This window comes from Choristoneura fumiferana, chromosome 3, assembly GCF_025370935.1.
Source record: "Choristoneura fumiferana chromosome 3, NRCan_CFum_1, whole genome shotgun sequence".
Taxonomy (NCBI): Eukaryota; Metazoa; Arthropoda; class Insecta; order Lepidoptera; family Tortricidae; genus Choristoneura; species Choristoneura fumiferana.
This window is the reverse complement of record NC_133474.1, coordinates 3064334-3077868: the sequence shown is the minus strand read 5'-3', so window position 1 is coordinate 3077868 and position 13535 is coordinate 3064334. Positions and strand designations below refer to the sequence as shown.

Sequence of the window (13535 nt, the reverse complement as noted above, 5' to 3'; positions counted from 1 at the left end):
GTCGGGGCAGATATTTGTATGAAAAATACGAATGTTTGTTCTCGGGTCTCGAGTGTTTAATATGTATTTAAGTAAGTACCTATGTATCTAATCGTATAATTATATTTATACGTTGCTTAGTACCCATTTAACACAAGCTATGCTAAGCTTACTTTGGGACTGGTCAATTAGTGTGAATTGTCCCGTGATATTTATTTATTTAATTATTTATTTTATTTTATTTAATTAACTAATAAGCATCTAATAAGCATGCATATAGGCATGCTAGTACCTGCAGTATGCCACTAAAAAATCATGCTTTAATAGTAGCACGTGTATATGCATGTCCTGTCCTATTACACTAGTATTTGCTCAATGCTTTCGTGCTAGCACGTGTTAGTAACGTGCATGTAGTAGCTTAAGCGCACCTACCAATTAACCTATATGGAACAGCAAAATGTCGTCCTATTAATTAGAAATATTAATGTAGTCGGTGGAAGCAGCAGTGCTTGCACTGTTGTGTTTCGGCGTGGAGAGTAAGACAGCCGGTGAAATAACTGGCACTTGAGGTATTCCATCTTAGGCCTCTAGGTTGGCAACGCATCTGCAATACCCTGGTGTTGCAGTTGTCTATGGGCGGTGGTGATCTCTTACCATCAGGTGACCCACTTGCTCGTTTGCCATCCAGTCGAATAAAAAAAAAAAAAAAATAGTCGATAAGCTAATTTCATAAACATAAGCCTCATTGAAATGGCTTAAACTAAACACAAAGAGGGTTAGTTCCTTAGTTTTCTTGGAAGTTAATTGAGTTTTGAAGATGAAACTACAGTGAAACTCACTCATATTAGATGATATTGTACGGAATAAATCACGTCTTAAATCGAGTTTAGCTCGACATGTTTCGGGCTATTCCGTAGCCCTTCTTCTTAGGAGCAACGCGAATTGGCGGCTGCTGCAACACGCGCACTGCCGACGTAAGACGTGAGTTATCCTGTACAATATCATCCATACCAATATTATAAATGCGAAAGTGTGTGTAATTAAGTACTTATCCGTCTTTCACGTCGAAACGGAGCGACGGATCGATGTGATTTTTGGCATAGAGATAGTTTATGGGCCAGAGAGTGACATAAGCTACTTTTTATCCCGGAAAAATTCAGTTCCCGAGGGAACAGCGCGCGATAACCTCGCGAGGTTGCCTGGAAGAGATCGCTCTTAAGCGATAAGGCCGCCTATTGCTCACCTTGTAATTTTAATAATTTGTTTTCTGTATCGCTTACTATGTCTGGTGTACAATAAAGAGTCTTTGTATTGTATTGTATTGTATAACCGAATTCCACGCGGGCGAAGCCGCGGGCAAAAGCAAGTTTGATATAATTTAATTGAGTCTTAATTAAGTTTTATATTGATGGCAGGTACCTAGTTGGGTGGAGATATGTATACGAGTAGCTCTGACCTGACCAACTGCCAATATTATAGGTACTTAATTATACTTAAAGTAATTGTGCTAATTAGTTATCATTTTTTTTCTATAATCATAAAACTCCGACGAATAGAAAATCGAATAAAAAAACATTTTACATATATCAATAAATAATAAAATAAAGTGAACAAACTTTTACCTACTCCTAATTCGAATGGTCGATTTGGCAAATCAAAGGCAAATACTTAGATACGGACATCGAATGTAAAATGCTACAAATGTAAACCATTTGACATTCAGAATAGTAATCGGTGGTAATTGTTAACTTTCGTTTTTATATCGACATGTCTATTGCGCCGCTAGTAATCTGCCTACGGATGTGCATAGGTTTACAGAGTAGACGTAAGAAATAGCAAAAGGAACGCAACTAGGGTTACCACCCTTACTCTAAAATAGAGTATTGTCCTCTTTTTCATGTAGGCGTACTTTATAATCTACGACACCAATAAAGTACGCTAAAATACTCTATTTACGTAAAACTTATTCTTACTGGCTCGTTACTGGTTATGAGTACTTATGAGACTAAATAAACTGGTATCCACTTTTAAGGAGAAATAATAAATACTCTTTTTTTATTCTGTGTACTTTATTTTTGTCCTTCTAAAATGAAAAAATACTTTATTCGCCCTAAAAAAAGGTGGCAACCCTAAACGCAACAGTGACGCGTCCATAGAACCCCATTCCCAATATTTGGGCCAATCAACTTTTTTACCGGCACTACTGTCCGCCACATTTTTCGAACAATTGCAGATTTTTGAAAGTAAATATGTTTTTTGTATATGCCATCCTACGTATGTTCAACATATTAAACCGTGAAATATCTTGTTGGAAGTACCTACTTACGATTTTTTGGTAACGCCAGAGACAGTTTTGGTAACGCAGGAGACGCCCAAAGTGCGGGTAAAATAGTTGATTGGCCCAAGTTTTTTTTTATTTATTTTTTTACAAAACAGGACTGCAGGACATACATGATTTATGAAATATTATGCGATCTTTGCTGCGGCTTTACCACGAAAATATCTGACGCTACGCCACTGGAACGCAGTGTTTGAAATTTAAAGGCAGCTCCCATATAAGTGTTTTGTGTAAATAAACGCGTTATGTGACCTAAATACTGCAGCTAGTGGATTTACAGCGGCGCGCGTGACGCTCCGCTGCGATGAAAGTGCATTCTTGTGCAGCGCGCGAGATCCCCCGCTGAATGCAGCTGACCCTCGCTGCTACGGAACCACCTTTGCATATAATCACGTGCACACGTGAACTAATTTGATAATTTTGTTCGGAATTCGAAACAATAAGAAGAGTTTTATTTAGTGGACAGTAGACCTGTATAAGCGAATAATACTTATATTTTTAATGATATTAAGTAATTATAATTCTAAAATAATGTGATTTTTGTTTGATGGGTTAATAATTTTGGACGCCTGCATGCAGGCTGGATACAATGGACAAGAAGTTTGTAGCACTATTAATACTGTATTCTAGCAAATAAACGATTCTGATTCTGATTCTAAGAATATTATACACACTACACCTATTTCTGTGCACTACACATAGAAAATTAAAAAAAAAGGCCAAGTGCAAGTCGGCCTCGCGCACCGACAGTTCCGTACAAATTTGTAACTATTTATGAATATCCAGTCTAAATGTCATAGTTCTAGGTCAACGGAAAGTACTTTACAAATTTTGATTTCCTTGATATGTGTGTGTTTTTTGTGGCATAAACGGCCGTAACTTTTTTTTACGTTAACTTAGACATTTGTTTTTTTTTCACAGCTTCAAGCGACTGTAGACCTGAATACATACATTGTTTTAATTTCAACTCGTCTCTACCAGATAAAGGGCCTTGGCAAACCGACGGACGGACAGACAACAAAGTAATCCTATAAGCTTAGGGTTCCATTTTTTCCTTTTGAGGTACCTACGGACGGAACCCTAGACGAGTACTCGGACGTTAACCTTACTGGAATTACAAACTATATAGATTTTAATAGACTTTCTCTCGTACCTATTTCTTTATTTACCCTTTGGGAACTATGTCTATTTAAAACAATTGCAAGTTGCACAGTCAAAGTCAAAATATTTTTATTCAATTTAGGCTATAACACGCACTTACGTACGCCAAAAAATCTATCACCACTTACAAAATTCGCGGACCGCGTGTTGCAATACCGCTGCTCTAGATAGATGAAAGTGCACATTAACGTGCATCGGCTGCGAGATAGTTCCTCACTGAATGCACCGTGACCTCACTGCACCATGCAGCTGCAGATTAATGTCAACTTTTGCTTGTAATTAAGTACCTACTAGGTAGGGTCAAGTGTCCACCAATGAAACACATAAAATTCAAATTCTCATAAATCTTTTGTTTTGACAGATAGAAGTATGGATTTTTTACTGTACTTATGTAGCTAATTTTATTGGGTATCACGTGACATATACAGTATTCTTTAAGAATTATTAAGAATTTATTAAGAATTTTCACTGTGTCCACTAATACAATCTGTTTCATAATTTTGGGACGTACCTATTTATGTAATAGGTTAATAAAAAATGCACGAATAGGTATAATCAAACAGTATTAATTACTTTTACTTTAATCAGTCTTATAAGGCGTGTCCCATGCGTACCTAAATGTTTCATTGTTGATTACCTAAGGTATTATATATCAACCTCGAATTTTAGCCTACTAAATTGTGCCACTTTAACACGCGATAAGTCCACGATAATCTACAAAATACGTTTAATATGAAAAAACAATCAAATATATTAAATTTATAACCATAATTTAATGAAAAATCTACAAAAATTCTAAAAATCCTTACTTTTGTGTCAATAATACTGAAAAAGCTCCGTAGACACGTGTTCCGCCACGTGACGCCAATGCAAATGGGGGTTCTCAAGGGTGTCCTTACGCGATATAGTGCACGATCTGGCACAGTGGCACTTTAGAAATATCGCAATGTTTCACTGTGTACCTAAGGTTCATTGTTGGACACATGACCCTACTGTATTCAGAGGCGGAGTAAATGAGAACGAATAAAATAACTTGTTCATCGTAAATATTATCGACAAGCATTTGAACTCCTGAATAGAATTGTCATTAATTTAATATGGTAGAAATCAGTAACCCTTAGCTCTCACTAATGACATTAATTCGCGTCGTAAATTAATAGCTATGCTAGGTTTGGATAGGTATTTAAGTAAATGTAAACAAAAACAAAACAACGTCAATTGGTGCCTTAAATATTGAAATTCCCCCATGAAACTATCTCAACATTACCTACATTTCTGTATTGAAATGCACTATGTCATCGGTGTGTGTGAACGTACCTTTACAGAGCGATGTTGTTAGTGTTGTGTGCTACCCTACATCTGACAGTTGTAATGAAAATGATGATGAAAACGCGGGTAGTTGTGTGCCGGTGTCAGTTTCGTCGGGTAGTCGCGCGAGCAGAGCGGCGGCGCGCAGTGCGCGTGTTGCAGCAGCCGCCGAGTCGCGTTGCTCCGAAGACGAAGGGCTACGGATTAGCCCGAATCATGTCGAGCTAAACTCGATTTAAGACGTGAGTTATCCGGGTCAATATATTTAATACGCACTAGTCTAGTTTGTATTACAATGATAGATAAGTAAAATGTTAAAAATCCTTGAATGTACCAAATCTGGCAGCTGAAGTTTGTTTACATTTAGGTAGTTAAATACCTATCCAAACCAAGTATAGAAACCAATAAATATTTAACAGTACCTGTACCTATATCTATCAGTGCGGTGAAGTGAATATTTTCAAAAGGAAACTCAATGAGTGAGTGAAGCGTGAATTTTGTTAACACAGGATCGGGATAGCCTAGTTTTTATAAACTACTTAGGTATTTTTTAACCCCCGACGCAAAAAGAGGGGTGTTATAAGTTTTACCGCTATGTGTCTGTGGCACCGTAGCTCTTAAATGGGTGGACCGATTTAGGTATAATCAGGTTTTCCAGCAATGGTTCTTAGACATGTTTCATCGAAATCGTTTTAGGCGTTTTTGAGATATAGAACTTTGAAGTGACAAAGTCGGGGATTTTCCAACTTTTTTACTAGGTTTTTTTTGTAATAATTTAATTTAAACTAGTTTATTTAGTAAGTTCATTCTGTTAATTTATAATTGGATTTGTCTTAATTTACAAGGATCTACGTCTGGAATAAATATTTTATTTTTAATTTATTTACTAGTTAGTAAGGCAGTCAGTTGAGCAGTTTTTGCATGATGTTTGATAGAGTAACATACAACTAAACATCACAACTTTCACGTTTAGTTGACTCAGAGTATTTATCAGCATTACTAAGGTCTTAAGAAGCACGCTAAGTTGGTTAAGAAGTGAGAATGAAGTCGCAAAGCGTGACAGACATCTTGAGAGCATAAAAACAATAATTTAATTAGGAATAGCCTTGGCAATACGGTACTTGACAACTCCTGAATTAACCTCATCCTAAAAAATTAGTCAAAAAAAATTTTTTTATCGGGTTCTTTATAAAACGCATTCCTCTATACAGTTGGTGTGGCGCTTGCATGTGACGTCATATGCTAGAAGTCTTTCTCTCTCTAATCTTGAATTTCAACCCTTTCTAACTCTATCTATGTAAAGTAAAGGTACAGATGCAGTAATAATATATTGCCAGCGTATTTTGTCGGAAAAGTTCGTATTTTGTCTTGCTTTCTCAATTCCCGGTTGATCGACACCTCTGGGGACCCAAGAGCTGGTACGTATTTATTATCCCAGCGGTCTATTTGCGGTCCAAAGAGGTAATGCGGCCAGCATCATGGGAACCCTGCCACAGGCAGATCTTTTGGACGGGGTGTTCTTTTTATAATTTATATTTTTATAGTAACATATAGATACATTTAGTTAAGGTTTCTTAGGTAAGTTTTCTTTGTCTTATTATTATTTTATTTTATTTAATCTATATTTGCTTTCTCAACTAGCTTACTGAAGTTTACTGAAGATTATTGAGAGAGCAATATAAAGACGAACATATCCGACAGTATACGATGGAAAAACATTTTTCACTAGGTCTGTAGTTTAAAAATTGTTTCTCTGTTCGAAAAAACACATTGTCAAGATTTGATTATAAATTAAATAGTAGTAGGAGTTAAATATTGAATTGTAAGGGTATTTTATTGAATCCCAGAGAAATTTGTTACACAACGTTCGATACCTACTCATCAGCTCATCGGGTGACACTCTTTCCCGGCCCGGATAATACCGACATGGAAATACCGACCCTGTTTTTTGCGCCCATGGAAACTGACGTAAGCTTCTATGAGCGTGTACACGAAAAACAGGGTCGGTATTTCCATCCCGGTATTATCCGGGCCGGGAAAGAGTGTCATGCACTCAGCTCATCACTCATCACTTGTAAGCGCTTTGGTTCCAAACTGTTAAGCTTATAATTGTAATTTTATGAATAAATAAATAAATCACGATTGTAATTCACGAGGACATTTTCAACTGTCACTTCTTCATCAATCCATTGATTGATTTTTAAGTTCAAATTGTTACTTATAATGTTATTATACATATAACAAACTTATATGAATCTGGAATATTATAGCAAGATTGGTTTTTTTTATGTGATTGATAAAAATAGCTCATGCGTTAAGCCCCACGCGAAATAAAAAGTCCATAAAATATTACTGCGAAACACAAGCTTGCGTTAAAAATCGAATGCTTAATAAAAACCTTTTACTTATTGTTAACACCTTCATGCCTTGATCCTTGCTGTCTACCTTTCAACTATCAAGTTATTTAGCAATCGTCATTTCACGGTCAATTATTATTTTTGGGCAATGGTTGTGACATTTTAATCATAAAGACAACCCAATCTTTTTTGCAAATAAAGTTTTAATTTGCTTGTGTAATTTTAATAGCATTATAAAGTTAAGCAAATGGTTTTCTTTCATTTTATTAGATAAACTTATTGACACACAAAGCTTTCGAGTTATGAGGGAGTCAAAGTGGCTCGCCAGTTCCCCTCCGGCGTCTTACGTCAAAGTCGTAAAATGTCCAGTGTCGAAATTGCGTCCACATCGTAAGAGGTCCATGTCTTACAGCGTCTAAGTCGTGCCACGCCCAAGTCTCGGGTAGTCCCAATCGCGAAATGTCAAAGTAGTAAAATGTCAATCTTTAATAACTGTTAGCTTGAACTTGGCTTGACACGCTACCGCGTTCATTCATTCTTAATGGAGAGTCACTAACCCACATCACATCTCACACGCCGATATTTAAAACAAAAAAAAAGCACTAATCCCACTAATAACTCTTAGACTATATTAAAATGAGTTGGTGATCATCATCATCATCATTATCATTTCAGCCGTAGGACGTCCACTGATAGACGTATAAGCCTCACCCATAGTAATCAAATTAAGATTGGGTTTTGGAGTATTTTTGTATTTACTTGCTTAATAGCGACATCTCTTGTCCGGGTGAGCGGTTAGTTCCAATGGAGTGCTGAAAGTTTCCCTATGAGGGCTAAAGCATAGATGTCGCTAGTGTCGCTGCTTAAGTGACTAAATAAGAAACAAACAAGCTGAGATATGTGGTGCATAGGAGAAATTTGTGGCTGTACTCCTGTCCAGTGGTGGTGTAGCGGTATAGCACGCATCCCGGAATGCTGAGGACCTGGGTTCAATTCCCAGCGCTGGTCTAAACTAGAAAAATCTAGTTTTTCTGTGCATCTGTGTTTCAGTTTGTATTTTCGATATGGATTTTACGGGAGGACCGTAAAAGTAACAAAATTTTGAGTTGAAATAAAAAATACAAAAAGACCCCAAAAAACCAATCTTAATCTGATCACATCTCTAATTGCTCTATAATTAGCTGTATACTGCCTAGTAACTGTGAAGTGGATCAATCGCAAGAGAAACTACTTGAAACTGATAGCTTCTCGGAATAAGAATGCAATCAGTCATTGGATGGATGAGTTATGGAATCCACTAAGTACTGTTATTTCACCTGCTATTTTAACCAAGTCGGTTTTATGTTTCACTGGAGAAGGTGGCACGCGCTTGTCCCTCTGGTGAAAAATATAACAACCCACACCGGTTATGGTAAATGGTTAGCTGTAGCAAAAAGGCTATACCGGGTGTGGCCTGTAATACGAGCAAAAAATTAAAACATAGATCGTACTCGTCAAACTGAACAACATTAGTTCAGCGACTTTTAAAAATAATTATTGTTTATTTTTATTTTTATTACACTTTAAAGTTTATGCGAAGAAGAAATGTAAAGCAAAATGCTTGTTGTTTTTAGGGTGACAGGCGATGTCAGTTGTATTCTAGGATGACGTACATTGATAGAGCAGTATTTAATTTGTTTGAAAAAGGGAAAATGTAAAGAATCCATTATTTTTAAAAGTCGCTGAACTAATGTTGTTCAGTTTGACGAGTATGATCAATGTTTTAATTATTTGCTCATATTACAGGCCACACCCGGTATTTATTTAAGTTTAAAGTTTAGACGTGAGAGAACTTGGTCCAGTTAACTTCTATGTAGAATCAAAATCCAATGTCAAATCAGTCGTCAAATCGCCGGTTAAGTAGGTAATTAAATTTCTGCAAGTCGTAATTTACTGCCCAATTGCCCAATTGTTTATGTTATAATAACTTGATACACCTCACGTTAGGCTATGTACCTAAGTTTAAAGCAAAATACAAACTTTTTATGGTACATATTTTAATGTTGCATTGTTACGAAATTTCAAGTCAATGTAATCCGAAAATGATTTAAAACTCAATCAAGTGTCTACAACATTTCAAGCGAATAAAACACACAAAGCAATAACCGATTTAAGGGGGGACTAATACCTGCCAAAAACATTAAACCATCCTAGATCCACCAGACCCACCAGTGATATGAAGTGAAGTTATAACAAGTGTTTCGTGGATAGGCTTGAGAGTTAGGAGTCAATTAGCTAAACTTAATAATTATTAATTGAAAAACTTACTGAACTTACAACATTGTTAATAATAAAATTAAGTAACAGGCGGTAACGTGGGTTCCCATAAAACAATAGTATTGTATATTTTATTATAGAAATCTTCATTGTTTCTTAAAATAGTTTCTCTATTTGTTTTAAATTCAGTTTACGCGATTATGTAACGTTTGTTAGTTGTAAGAAAAATAATTATGTTCTTTCTTAACTTATGTTTTGCCGTAGACAGGTCTTTCATTGTTTTTAAGCAATTTTAGCTTATGCTTTTATTAGGGTTTACTAATGTTTCGGCGAATAACGTTTGGCAACCTGTTTCATTTCGCAACTTTTCATTTCCCAACTGTTTAATATTTCTGAAACTGTAAATATTTCAGGATTTTTATAAAACTAACCTAACCTAAAGGGTTCTACACGATGGCCCTGAAATAAATCCTGAAATATTTACAGTTTTAGAGTTTGCGAAATAAAAAGTTGCGAAATGAAACAGGTTGCCAAACGTTACGTTGCAAAAAGGCAGTACTCGATTGTTAGACTCTACTTGTAATTATTGGTGTTAAAATTTCCCAAAAATGCTTATTTAGTACTTTTTTAAGCGCACAATATATTTCTTACGTAGGTAAGTCTAGTTTAGAGCTTATCTTAGACTTTAGAGTTCAATGTAAAATGGATAAGGAGTTTAAAAGTGTCATAATATGTATGTTAAATGTTCTACTACTATTATAATCTGAAAGTTTGTGAGTGTGCGCCTGCTCCTGTGTTACTCCTTTACGCTGAAACGGCTGACAAATTTGAATGAAATTTTGTGTGTAGATAGCTGGACGTCTGGAATAATAGATACCGTAAACTGCTTCAACTTTGCCCTTTGGCCCCAACATTGCCTGATTCGATTTAGAGTCTATAACTTAGCACTCTTATAGGCTTTAAACTTTTATCTACACGGGAATTATTAAAACGGGGGATAAAAGTTTAAAAACCTAGAAGGGTGCTAGTTATCGACTGTAAATTGAATCAGGCAATGTTGGGGCCAGAGGGCAAAGTTGAAGCAGTTTACGGTATGCTACTTATATCCCGTTATGAGTAGCAAACATACACGTACGCACTCACAAACTCACAACACGTGGCATCGTAGCGCCGGTTTCCACAAAATGAGGAAAGTTTCGCTTTCGACACACCGGTCACCATGTTTATTAATGCCTTGTCTGCGAATTGTCTACTATATTATGTAAAGGCCGCGCGATATACCTTTTGAAAGTTTAATACTGAACCACAAGTCCTCTGTTTTAAAAGTTTCGAGAAATTGGGCAGTCGACACCCACTAGACCTCAATCGCATAATAATTAGATGCTCGGAAGCACAAGAAAATCTAAATCTGAATATTTAAATTGAAATAAAACTCAATTACTTGACTGCCAAAGCAATATCGTGCTACAAGAAACAATTAAAATCGATGCAGTATAAATTATCCCAAAACAACATAAACTTGTTTGCAAAAGTTATTTCGCATGTATAATGTTCCGTTACGAATGTAAAACTAACACAATTTCATAAATCACGTTAAATACCACTTGTCCACAGATCATAAAATCCTTCATTGTTGGCTATTAGAAAATACAACCTAACACGTTGACGTAAGGTCTCTGTCAATGGGCTTAACACGGTCAGCGTTCACGCAACGTTATTGGATAATATTGGTTCCGTCAGTTCCGGACACGGGTCAGCGAACTGACGAAAAGTTAGGGAGGTTTACATGGCGATCAAGACACGGCAGTGTGTCAAGCCAACGTAATAAACTTGGTACTTATCTAAAAACTAAATGAATTTCTTGACTCACCCGCGACCTTATGATACTTAGTTAAGTTTATGCGAAATATGCGTGTTCATGCAGTTTCTCCACTTCCACCCTGTAAGAACAAACACAAATCACACAAACCCATCTATCACAACCACTACACTGCACTTACGCGTTTCGAACTCAACCAGAGCATCTTCAGAGCAATACAACCGTACACCATGCTACCAGATGTTAGTCTAACATGTGATGCTGTGCTGCTGTGATGTGTGCTGTGTATGATGTGTTGCTCTGAAGATGAGCTCTGGTTGAGTTCGAAACGCGTCAGTGTATTGTGGTGGTGGTGATAGATGGGTTTGTGTGTGTTCTTACAGTGTGGAGGTGGAGGAACTGTATGGACACGCATATTTTGCATAATAATATCATAAGGTCGCAGGTGAGCAAAGAAATTCTTTTAGTTCATTGATATGGACCTCCGCAAAGTAACGCCTGATTAAATAAATTATTTAAAACTTGGTATCTTCAAATTCTTCCAGAATATTTCAACAGAGGAGGCCTGTGCCAGCAGTGGGATGTATATAGGCTGGGATGAAGTATATATTAAGGCTAGCTTCACTTAATTTTTGATTCTAAATATCATTCCAGTCTATACGTCCCACTGCTGGGCACAAGTCTTCTTTCGGAATGAGAGGACTTGGGCCTTAGTGCTCACGCTGGCTCAGTGCGAATTGAAAACTTTACACACACCATTGAATTACTTCGCAGGTTTGTGGTAAAAAAGTGCAATTTTGCAAATGAATTTCGGAAAACGAAAGTAGGTGCGAACCCGGTTTTAAACTCACTGTCCTTTACTTAAGAGGTCCCTACGGAAGAGTACCATACGGCAGGCTGCATTTACGCACTGAATTGTATGTAATGCCATTACGTTTGGCGAGAAATATGCCAGTGCAGTAGGTCAAGGGAAATTTAACATTACTAATTTTAAATAATTATTGTACCACCTTGTAGTATATAGTATAGTAATAGTAAAATCTCAAAATATTAATTCAACTGTCAGATAGGGGTTACAAAATCGACTTATTTGCTACAAAAAATATCTTTCTCAACTTTGTTACCCTGTTGTAGAGCCATGTAAGCCCGACCCGGAACGAAACTGAAAGCTCGTGCGCGTGCGACGACGGCGATGCGAAGGTGAAAGTGGACAGTTGAGAGTTGGAGAGGTGACGCTGGGTGGCTCTGGCTGGGTGCCGCGAGAGGCGGGAAAGGGACAACGTGTGAGGACCTTAATTAAAGTTGCGGGTTCCGGAGCCAAAATGGCAAAAACGGAACCCTTATAGTTTCGCCATGTCTGTCTGTCTGTCTCTGTCTGTCTGTCTGTCCGTCCGTCCGCGGCTTTGCTCAAGGACTATCCATACTAGGAAGCTGTAATTTGCACGGATATATATGTATACTCGTATGCCGACAAAATGGTACAATAAATCGATAGTTTCGGTAGCTTTGTTATCAGCGTCATAGTAAAAGAGGAGAAGTATGTAAACTACTCCGGTGCGGACATCGATGTCTATTTTAAATTAATTACCTACCAGCAAATAATTTTAGTAGGAAAGTTAACTTAAAATTGTCTTATAAATAAATATCACAAATAAATATCACGGGACAATTCACACCAATTGACCTAGTCCCAAAGTAAGCTTAACAAAGCTTGTGTTATGGGTACTAAGCAACGGATAAATATAATTATATAGATAGATACATACTTAAATACATAGTAAACACCCAAGACCCGAGAACAAACATTCGTATTTTTCATACAAATATCTGCCCCGACACGGGAATCGAACCCGGGACCTCAAGCTTCGTAGTCAGGTTCTCTAACCACTAGGCCATCTGGTCGTCAAAATTCGTCGTCTTATGTCTCTGTCTAGCCTAGGGGAGCGTCAAAGTTCGCAAACTCTTCCCTAGTCAAACCGTAATTTTTATCCGAATCATTGTTGTCATAATTTTTTTCCCACTGAAACCTTAATTTTTTTGAAAATTTTATAGGGTCACCTATAGAAAACTCTATAGGTTAGGTTAGGTTTGTTTTATAATAATTCTTTTTTTTTTATTCGACTGAATGGCAAACGAGCAAGTGGGTCTCCTGGTGGTAAGAGATCACCACCGCCCATAGACACCTGCAACACCAAGGGGATTTCAGATGCGTTGCCAACCTAGAGGCCTAAGATGGGATACCTCAAGTGCCAGTAATTTCACCGGCTGTCTTACTCTCCACGCCGAAACCCAACAATGCAAGCACTGCTGCTTCACG

At 37.1% G+C, this 13535-nt stretch overlaps 1 protein-coding gene across 1 annotated transcript in view; it reads right to left on the bottom strand.

Moving 5' to 3' along the window:
- Positions 1–13535, bottom strand: part of LOC141426379 (uncharacterized) — a 28751-nt gene that overhangs the window by 7955 nt on the left and 7261 nt on the right. The window lies entirely within an intron of this gene.